Source organism: Dama dama, chromosome 31 (assembly GCF_033118175.1).
Source record: "Dama dama isolate Ldn47 chromosome 31, ASM3311817v1, whole genome shotgun sequence".
Lineage (NCBI taxonomy): Eukaryota > Metazoa > Chordata > Mammalia > Artiodactyla > Cervidae > Dama > Dama dama.
In genome coordinates, this window is record NC_083711.1 from 41,096,870 (window position 1) to 41,108,503 (window position 11,634).

The 11,634-nt window shown below is 37.3% G+C and overlaps 1 non-coding gene across 1 annotated transcript; it reads right to left on the reverse strand.

Moving 5' to 3' along the window:
• Positions 1 to 3,207: 3,207 nt before the first annotated feature.
• Positions 3,208 to 3,330, reverse strand: LOC133050273 (small nucleolar RNA SNORA26). Its single transcript, XR_009691586.1, has one exon. It is a non-coding gene; the product is annotated as a small nucleolar RNA SNORA26 (small nucleolar RNA).
• Positions 3,331 to 11,634: the final 8,304 nt, after the last annotated feature.

An 11,634-nucleotide genomic window follows, 5' to 3' on the forward strand; every position in this document is an offset into this window, starting at 1 on the left:
ATCACAGTGGGGGATCTATATGAGGACAGGAGCCTGGGAGGAGATGAAGCTATAGAGGTGGCAGGGTTGCAAGTTTAAAAGCCTAATTTGCCTTTCTGAGGATCTGCATTCTACTCAGTGGGCAATCACGAACAACAATAAATGAATTTAAGTAGAGGAACAACCTAACAAAGTTGTATTTTTAGAAGATCATTCTCTAGCCATGAAAAGGATGGGTTGAAAGGAGATACTACTGAAGGACTAAAAATGTGTTAAGGGACAACCCCAAGAATTTAAAAAGAAAATTATGTATGTTAAGGTATTGAGAATAAAATTATTTTAAGGAATGAAAACTAAAGGAGTTGATTTTGTGTTGTCTATAAGGTGTAAGAGTTTGACATGGATAGCAATGTCATTTATATGATAACTTATTCAATATATGCTTATTGAGTTATTACTAATAATCTAATATTATACAGCAAATGCATCAATAAACAAAATAGGCCAAATTTTCAACCTTAATGGAGTTTACATCAGGTTTAGTGGAAAGCAGATATAAGTAAGATAAGTAAGTCAATGATATAATCGAAAGGTTACAAGCATTACAGAATCTAGAGCAGAGAAAGGGGAACCACTTATGGGAGGGGGAGCTAGAATTTTAGCAGTGTGGTCAGGGCAGGCCTTACTGAGAAGGAGACAGTTGAGCAAAGCCTTGAAGCAGATGGGGAAGGGAGTCATAAGCATATCCCAAAGGATTTCAGGAAGAAAGAAGAAGCTCTGCAAAGACCTGAAATCATAGCACATGTCTGGCATGTTCAAATAGCCACTATAGGACTCTGTGGAGAGGACTAAGGTATGCAGGAGCAGAATAAGATGAGGTGAGGCAGAGTGGCAGGTGGAAGCCAGAGGAAGAAGGACCTTCAAGGCCATGAAAAGATGTTTGGACTGTTTTCTGATAGAGAAGGTTTGTGACAGAGAGACCTGAATATACTTAAATTAAAAAAAAAAAAAAAAATATGATGTGCTCTGTTATAAGTAAACCAAGGAAGGCAAACATGCAAAGAATAAGCCCAGTTAGTATCCTGTTACACTATCCCATGGAGGCAAGAGACTATTTCCAAATAAGAATTCATGGAGACTTGGATATGGTGGTAGCAGTGAAGATGGAGAGAATTAACTGTATTCTGGGAACTACTAATGGAAGACCAGAGACATGTTAGGAGACAATCACAATAATTCAAGAAGTAAATCACATATGTTATGATAAGAGACCAAGAATGAAGTTATTTTAAAACTTCATAGAGAGCCAATAGCATTTTCAGTTACATAGGATATCCCACAGCTGCTTTGTTATAACAGTGATGTTATATAAATGTGATGTTATAACAGTTTTTACTGGCAATGGACTTTGATTTTCAGAAGACAGAGTAGAAGAATTTTAGAGTTTGGGGTAGAGGAGAAATAAGAATAGATGTACCTAACTATACAGAAGTTATAATGTAGAAGCTAAGAGGGAATTTGGGAATCTAGGGCCCAATTTGGTGATTGATGAAAACAGGGACCAAAGGATGAATGACGTGAGTCCAGATGAATTTAAGGCAGCTCTCATGCTGAGAATTGGTATTAAGGGATTGGGGGTGGTGCTTTCTGCTCTGCTAGGTCGCTTCAGTTCTGTCTGACTCTTTGTGACCCCATGGGTGGCAGTCTACCAGGCTTCTCTGTCCCTGGGATTCTCCAACAAGAATACTGGAGTGGGTTGCCATTTCCTCCTCCAGGGGATCTTCTCGACCCAGGAATCGAACCCTGGTCTTTCATGTTTCCTGTATTGGCAGGCGGGTTCTTTACCACTAGTGCCACCTGGGAAGTAGTGGGTGATATTAACAGTCTAGTAATCTCTTTAATCACCATAAATAGAAGCTCAGTCACTGGAGAAAGATAATCTTACCCTAAGCATGTAGGGGTTTCTTCTTCATCTCTGCTGATTACCAGCAGGAAAGCAGTTCTCATCATAACACATGCAGCTCACATTGGGCTTTGTTAATAGAGTCAAGGAGATCTGAGAAGTTAGATCTATTTCTAGAATGTTCAGACTTTCTTCTTCTTCTTTTTTTTTGATGGGGTGGATACACAGCTGTCATAAAACTTTGTAGTGTTTATAATACCCTTCTTTTCAGATACAGAAAAATGTTTGCATCTTGAGAAAATTATACATCCAAACAAAGAATTCAGTTGTTTCAAAACCAACTCTCTCTACATAATACTTCACTGTCTCATGAATACTGCAAAAAGAGTCCTAGTTTAATTTCTGGAATTATATTTATTTCTTATTTGAATACAATGGGGTATGGATATTTATGTCTCAGCTATTATGAAAACTATCAATATGGTAAACATCTGTGCTCTGTTGTGTACAAACAGTATGTCCTTCTGTGGTCATGTGATTCAAAGCATGGCTGTAGAGATGATTTACATAAGATATCCTACCTAAACTTGTGGGTTGGCATTAAAGGTTTGCCTAATAAATAAATTGAAAATGCCAATAATGATTTTCAGTGGATGTAAGAATATAAAGGATTAAACACATTTAGCAGACCAGATTTCCCCTGGGTGTTATTAACCCACAGATCAGCAGCTGAAGATAGATACAGGCCAGGCAAAGGCAGCAAATCAGTGTTGTCGTAAGCATTGAAATGAACTCCAGAGGAAAGGCAAGGCAGTAAATTGTGACATTACCCTCCGGGTATTCAGTATTTATGCAACTACTTGTTCCATAACTACACACCTCCATAAAAGGACCAGCCTTATGCATGTGAGGTTGTGACTGGTGAATTCGTACTTAGAAGCACTATGAAATATTTTTCCAATCGGTGCTTTCCTCAATCTTCACAGGTAAAATTTTAATCTAAGCTTATGTAAGAAGAGATGTTTGTCAGAATTTGTTGGAATAAATAATGGGAACAGATTTTTTTAAAATAAAAATGTTCAGATGCTATAAAGACTTATGAAAATACCACTTAAAATGATGATTTTCTTCACTCCACACATCACTGAACAATTGTACCAACATCAGTATTATCCCCCAAGGTTCATTATCACTTTAGTAGGCCATGACAGCTTTACTGGAAGTATATATATTTTTTTTTTTTTGAAAGTCAAGTTTAAATTTAATGACTTTGGTATTAACTATACACATACTAGTAAGTGCTAAGACTTAAAATCTTCCAGTTCAGTTGTGACTCCAGACAGGATCCAAAGAAGAGTTCTAAAAATCTCTTCTCTGGGTTTTATGGAGACTTTCTTTACCCTCCTGTGTTAGCCTCTTAAGGCACTGTGTCAGCCTTAAAAGGGCACTGGAAAGGGCGATACTGGAAGTATATTAACCACATCATTCATTAATATAAAAACCCATGGCCAGATGTTTGATAAAGACTATGATACATTTCCCATATATGTATATTTCTTTTCCTTGCAGTCACTGAAGGAGGAGGGATTAATCTCAGAAACTTTCAAATTATGCTTAGCTTTTGAATTTGAATTTTCAGTTTTTACAATCAAGTAACAAATTGGAGAAGATACGTGGTAATATAAGGTAGTTCCTTGTGAATACATGAGTTAACACATATGTTGCATTATGCTGTTAACACATAATTAAAGATCATTTGAAACTTAAGTATCCACTGATAGCCATGAAGATTATCTCTGGATACCCATGTTTCATACACCTGGAGACAGTGAAGATGGCATCTTCACCTGAGATTTAGATGTTATCATTTCCACCCAGTCTTATGACCCTAGATAATAGTAAAGACTTTCCAATCTGTAAAACCCTTTGCAAACATGAGAGCTTACAGAAGTATAAGAAAAAGTGAAATACAAAGAAATAAGCAAAGTGGTAGTGAGCTAGAGAACATTTTGAACCTTTCAACTCCTTATTTGTATTTCCTATTTCCTAAGATGGGGCTTCCCAGGTGGCTTAGTGGTAAAAGTTTTGCCTGCCAATGCAGAAGCTGCAGGAGATGAAGATTCGATCCTTGGATTAGGAAGATCCCCTGGAGGAGGAAATGGCAACCCACTCCAGTATTCTTGCTTGGAGAATCTCATGGACAGAGGAGCCTGACTGGCTACAGTCCCAAAAAGTTGGACACGGCTGAAGCAACTGAGCATGCATGCACACTTCTTAAGATAGCCACATATCGCCTCACTAGCGGAGGAAAAGCAGTAACTCAATAGAGCAGAGTGTGGCTCAAGGACCGATTGTTTCAGAATCACCAGGAATATATGTTAACTTAGGATGATCATATAATGCATCTTCCAAACAGAACCTTCTGAGAGAAAAACAGGAGGCTTTGATAGTTATGTCGAAGAGCAGGCTAAAGCCAGGAATAACTTCTGACACCTCAGTTAAAAATTCAGATTGTTGGTTCCCAATTTGAATCTACTGAATGAAGAAAATGCTTGTTTAAATATGTAGAAAGAATTTGATGCTTTCCAAGGGGCCTGTTTCTACTACTGTGGGCAAGAATCCCTTAGAAGAAATGCAGTAGCCATCATAGTCAAAAAAAGAGTCCGAAATGCAGTACTTGGATGCAATCTCAAAAACGACAGAATGATCTCTGTTCGTTCCCAAGGCAAACCCATTCAATATCACAGCAATCCAAGTCTATGCCCCAACCACTAATGCTGAAGAAAATGAAGTTGAACTGTTCTATGAAGACCTACAAGACTTCTAGAACTAACACCCAAAAAAGATGTCCTTTTCATTATAGGGGACTGGAATGCGGAAGTAGGAAGGCAAGAAACACCTGGAGTAACAGGCACATTTGGGCTTGGAGTACAGAATGAAGCAGGGAAAAGTCTAATAGAGCTTTGCCAAGAGAACGCACTGGTCATAGCAAACACCCTCTTCCAACAACACAAGAGAATACTATACACTTGGACATCACCAGATGGTCAATACTGAAATCACATTGATTATATTCTTTGCAGCCAAAGATGGAGGAGCTCTATACCATCAGCAAAAACAAGTCTGGGAGCTGACTCTGGCTCAGATCATGAACTTCTTATTGCCAAATTTAGACTTAAATTGAAGAAAGTGGGGGAAACAACTAGACCATTCAGGGATGACTGAAATCAAACCCTTTATGATTATACAGTGGAATTGAAAACTGGATTCCTGGGATTAGATCTGATAGAGTGCCTGAAGATCTACAGGTGGAGGTTCATGGCACTGTACAGGAGACAGGGATCAAGACCATCCCCAAGAAGAAGAAATTCAAAGAAGAAAAAATGGCTGTCTGAGGAGGCCTTACAAATAGCTGTGAAAAGAAGAGAAGTGAAAAGCAAAGGAGAAAAGCAAAGATATACCCATTTGAATGCAGAGTTCCAAAGAATAGCAAGGAGAGACAAGGAAGACTTCCTCAGTGACCAATGCAAAAAAATAGAGGAATACAATGGAATTAGAAAGACTAGAAATCTCTTCAAGAAAATTAGAGATACCAAGAGAACATTTCATGCAAAGATGGGTACAGCAAAGGACAGAAATAGTATGAACCTAACAGAAGCAGAAGATATTGAGAAGAGGTGGCAAGAATACACAGCAGAACTATGCAAAAAAGATCTTCACAACCCAGACAATCATTATGGTATGACCACTCACCTAGAGTCAGACATCCTGGAATGCAAAGTCAAGTGGGCCTTAGGAATCATCAAGACGAACAAAGCTAATGGAGGTGATGGAATTCCAGTTGAGTTATTTCAAATCCTAAAAGATGATGCTGTGAAAGTGCCACCCAATATGCCAGCAAATTTAGAAAACTCATCAGTGACCACAGGACTGGAAACAGTCAGTTTTCATTCCAATCCCAAAGAAAGGCAGTCCCAAAGAATGCTCAAACTACTGCACAATTGCACTCATCTTGCACACTAGTAAAGTAATGCTCAAAATTCTCCAAACAGGCTTCAACAGTACTTGAACCATGAACTTCCAGATGTTCAAGCTGGTTTTAGAAAAAGCAGAGGAACCAGAGATCAAATTGCCTACATACATTGGGTCATCAAAAAAGCAAGAGAGTTACAGAAAAACATCCATTCCTGCTTTTATTGACTATGCCAAAACCTTTGACTGTGTGGATCACAATAAACTGTGGAAAATTCTGAAAGATATGGAAATATCAGACCACTGGACCTGCCTCTTGAGAAACCTGTGTGCAGGTCAGGAAGCAACAGTTAGAACTGGACATGGAACAACAGACTGGTTGCAAATAGGAAAAGGAGTATGTCAAGGCTGTATATTGTCACCCTGCTTATTTAACTTTTATATGCAGAGTGCATCACGAGAAATGCCGGGCTGGGTGAAGGCCAAGCTGGAATCAAGATTGCTGGGAGAAATATCAATAACCTCAGATATGCAGATGACACCAGCCTTATGGCAGAAGAACTAAAGAGCCACTTGAAAGTGAAAGAGGAGAGTGAAAAAGTTGGCTTAAAGCTCAACATTCAGAAAACTAGGATCATGGCATCCGGTCCCATCACTTCATGGCAAATAGATGGGGAAACAGTGGAAACAGTGACAGAATTTACTTTAGGGGGCTCCAAAATCACTGGAAATGGTGACTACAGCTATGAAATTAAAAGATGTTTACTCCTTGAAAGAAAAGTTATGACCAACTTAGCATATTAAAAAGCGGAGACATTACTTTGCCAATAAAGGTCCGTCTAGTCAAAGCTACGGTTTTTCCAGTAGTCATGTATGAATGTGAGAGTTGGACTGAGCACTGAAGAATTGATGGTTTTGATCTGTGGTGTTGGAGAAAACTCTTGAGAGTCTTGGACTGCAAGGAGATCCAACCAGTCCATCCTAAAGGAAATCAGTCCTGAATATTCATTGGAAGGACTGATGCTGAAGCTGAAACTCTAATCCTTTGGCCACCTGATGGGAAGAACTGACTCATTGGAAAAGACCATAATTCTGGGAAAGATTGAAGGCAGGAGGAGAAGGAACAACAGAGGGTGAGATAGTTGGATGGCATTACCAATTCGGTGGACATGAGTTTGAGTAAAACCAGAGAGCTGGTGATGGACAGGGAGGTCTGGGATGCTGCAGTTCATGGGGTGGACTCCAAAGAGTTGGACATCACTGAGCGACTGAACTGAACTGAACTAAGCGGCTTTTAGAAAAAAAAAGGGGGATTTCAAGTTTATAGTGAGAAGCCAGAGGTTATGGCCAGTGAGATGCCCAGATGGTGGAAGACGTCAGACAAACTTTGGTAAAATGATGTCTAAAATTAAAATTTTTGTGATATGCCAAGAGTAGCTATGGCATATATTCTCCTTCACTTCATCCAAATATTGGTTAAAAATGTGTTTCCAAACATTGGTACCTTCAGATTAAGTAATATATTTTTGATAATTGGTACTTTAAATTCAAGGAGAAAAAAGGAGTAGATTCCCAATTGAGGGAAAATGACACAGAAAAAAACAGGTTTTTAAGACAAAATACAAAATGGACATTGGAAATGCAAAAAATAGGTCATTGAAACAATCTGTGTTCAAGAGAGATATAAGCCTTCTCATACTTATATATGAGTATGAGAATATATACTGAGAATATATATGAGAATACTGAGGGGCCAATGAGTTTCTCATAGTATCAGTACTGAGGTCCTTATATTAAAAATCCATTCAAGCCCTCAGGACCTTTGTAAGTGGTCACTTGAGTCATATTGATAATGTAATGAATGCAGTCATGCCACAAGCTTTACTGTGTATTAGGAAAATTACACCATGGTAAATTCCTAGTTGTTGAAGTTCTCTTTGACACACAAGAATTAGTTGGGGACTCTGACTTATGTTTTCTAAATGAGACTTTAAAGGCTATGCCTATTGGACTTACAGTGCTGCCAGCAAGCATCCAAGTTACAAGTTGCATTCACCTTTGCCAGTTTTAGGATGTCAGCCAAAAGTAGTGACTTTAGGAAGATAAATCCATTAATAGTGTGAGAGTAAGTGTCTGGAACAACATAAGGCAGTAAAACTAGCTAGTCAGCCCCTACAGAAAGATAAGTGTATGGAAATAACTCACTGGGGCGAATGTGAGCAGAATTGATAGTAGAAATGAAAGGGCTTTCAGGTAGAGGTTGATATGAGCATCTCTACAAGATTAAATTAAAATTAATATACATTAAAACTAATTGAACATGAATTAAAGGACATGGTAGTAAAAATTATTTTTTGACATTTAAATAAACATTCCCATAATTATTAGGTTTTAAACATTCCCATAATTTATTAGGTTTTAATCTCTGTGCCTCAGTTTCCTTAGCAGTAATATATTCAGTTTTCACTAATATACTATTTGTAATAATCTCTGCCTTGCAACCCGATGGACTGTAGCCCGTCAGGCTCCTCTGTCCATGGGATTCTCCAGGCAAGAATAGTGGAGTGAGTACCCATTCCCTTCTCCAGGGGATCTTCTTGACCCAGGGATTGAACTTTGGCCTCCTGCATTGCAGGCAGATTCTTTACCAGGGAAGCCCCTACTAATAAGATATTTGTAACAATTCTTGCCTTGCGGGTCTTGTTAATTATATATCTATATCTATTTCTCTCTCTCTCCCCATATATATATATATATATATACACACACACATATATGTAACTTATACACATTTTTATACACACATATTTTTAGTGTCAAGCTAAATAAATATTGATTGTGAATGTTATTATTATGTTGTTGTTGTTGTTATAAAATGACACTTTTTCTTGAACACAGTGAGAAGTCTGAAGGGTGAATAATAGTAACTACTGCCATTTGTCAAGCCCCAAATTATGTGCCAAGTCCTACCTCAACACTGTAACTAATACCTCTATAAAGTCTATTTAATGAATCCCTGACCCCAACAGGTAATTTTAGAAATAAGGAAATGCCTTTGATCATAAAGAAACCTGGGTAAATATGAAGGGGTAAAAATACTTGCATCTCAATTCTTTGAAAATAGCTATAACACCTCAGGTTCCTGATGGTGTAGCAGCAGTATTTCCTGAAAGAAAAATACAATGTTGTGCTTGGTAAAGGCTAAATTGCTCTGTGGGGAGCAAGGTATTTCCGGTAAGGAACCAAAAATGTATTTTTTTCCTCCTTTCTCTTTTCTCTATCTCATTTTGTTTTTGCTTCTTCGTTCTGTCTCTTTACACACACACACACACACGCGCGCGCGCACACACACACACACACAGATAGCTTATACCTGCAACAGAAGCGTCCTCTAGTCGGAAACCTAGCATTAATACCAAGGCTGCATTCTCAGCTATATGAGTTAGGCAAGCTGTAGGCAATTCTCACAGTTCAGTACGGTTATTTGGAGTTCCGAAATGCAATCATGTTATGCAGTAGTTGGTCTGCATTGTTCCAAGGAGCCAAGGTTTAATATTGCATGGTAACTGTAATAATAAAATCCTACACCATTTTAAATCATAGTTTGCCATATACCATTGGAAATAATAAACAGGGCATGATGCTGATTATTTCCAAAATGACTCATTGGGTCAATGTTTTTAGACCATAGAGAAGATTGGCACAAAAGCTATTTTAACTGTGATGCCAAATGTAAATGAGTTCTGCACAATACCACTGGTGACAAATGATATTGTCAATGCGACTCATGATAATTACTTTTGTATCTATGAGTGCTTATAATATGATACTTATCTGACTTGAATACAAAAAAAGTCTTTCATATTCTTCAACTATGGTGGGAAAGTAGCACAGGTACACAAGTCTGTTGATACCAACTATCTTTTGAAATAATTCAGAATTTATTGACCTCAAGCATTATCCAATTCTCTCTCTATAACCCCAACATTAGTGTTCCTTAGAATTTTAATGAGGTTGCATTATTAAAATGTGGCTTTAAGCTTCTTGTGTTACAGTGTGTTTCCTTGAAAGGCATTAGTACAACAGATTAAGCGGGGCATGTCTTGTAAAGGCAAATCGCTAACCTTTCATGTCTACTTGGATACTCTGTGCTACAGTGCTCCCTAGATAGTAAAAAACACTGAGTCAAATAAGGCTGTGCATTGCAATCGGAAAGATCAATCGCTTTTGTAACAGGTCCCCACTGACAGCCAAAGAATCTCCCTCAATGCTTTTTTATACAAAGCTTTTAAATATCAAAGAAAATTATATCCAAAGGGAAAATATATCAACCAACAAAAACCTTAACCAATGTTGGCATCTACAATTCTCTGTTATATCAATCATGTATAAAATTAGTATGCTGTGGTATCAGTCACAAAGAATATGTAAATGCTTAGGAATTTATTGTAATAATAAATAATACTAATATATTTCTTAAGTGTTAAAAAGAGTGCCTCAGTATCACTACCAAAATAAAAGAACAAAACTGAAACAAAAAAGCTTCTAAAATTAAATATTGAAAGTTTTCAAGCATTCTTGAGGTAGTAAATCACAAAAATGTTTATGTTATAATTTTCAAAAAGAATTTGAACATTTTTTATATCTCAATGTTCCAAATTGCTTCATCTTATTTCAATATATTGAAAAAAGTTTGTTTTCTTATACTACATTCCTCTGCGGACAAATCATTTTAAATTCTCTAAATCTCCTTTGTAAAAGTGAAAAATTCTATAGGTCTGTTGGATCTAGGGCTTTACAAATTAAATATTTTACTCTTACACTTCAGATGTTAATGATTGCTTTTATAGAATGAATATAATGTTTTTATTAACAGATTGAAATTATGTGATTGTTTCAAAGCCTATTACATCATATCACAATTTTATACATCTATAAATTCTTTTAATAGTCAGTTCAACCACCATTAAGATGAAACATACTGTATTTGTTACATTAAATCAACCTCTAAAAGATACAGGGGGTCATCTCCACCCCTTGCATGCTACTAGCTAGTCTTTATTACTATTACCCGTGCATATGAAAAAAAAGGCTCAATCCTTTAAGCTTTAATTCCATGAGAAAAGGGAACACTTGACTATGTATACATTATCACCGAGTTATATTTATGTAAGTAGCTGTAGAGAAAAAGCTAGAAAGGAACTGTATGCTTAGCTGGGAAAAGCAGGGAAGGTCTAGTGCAGGAACACACAAGACTACCTGAAACTCTAAACTGATGAGAGTTTGACATTGCCCTGAATGAAGAAGTAGAAAACTACATTATAGCAGGAATTTCTACAGGAGGATTTGTGTAACTTTCAAAAAGCTACTTAATTTCTCTGTGCTTCCCCCCCCCCCCCCCCACCCACCGCAACCCCATCTAAAAAGTAATGAGTGTCAAATGACATGACAAAGTGCTTCGATTTATTCTATGATAGCATCCAGTTTGGAGAATGTATTTGAAGAAACATACCCTAAAAACAGTTCCATTTGAATATAGTCTCTCTCTCTTTTTCTCCTCTTTTGTGATGAGACTATGTTACAAAGTAATTATCAACATGCTTTCCACTCTACAACATTATCCTCTTCCCCTGTGTTTACTGAAAAGTACCCAGCACCCTATAGCACTGAATCAATGCTGTCCCATGGGGGAGGTTTGATGACAGCCAGAGAAATCTGATAGGCTGTGTCAAAGTATAACATTTGAAAGAATACTTGCAAAGCAGTTTTAAAACTTTGTT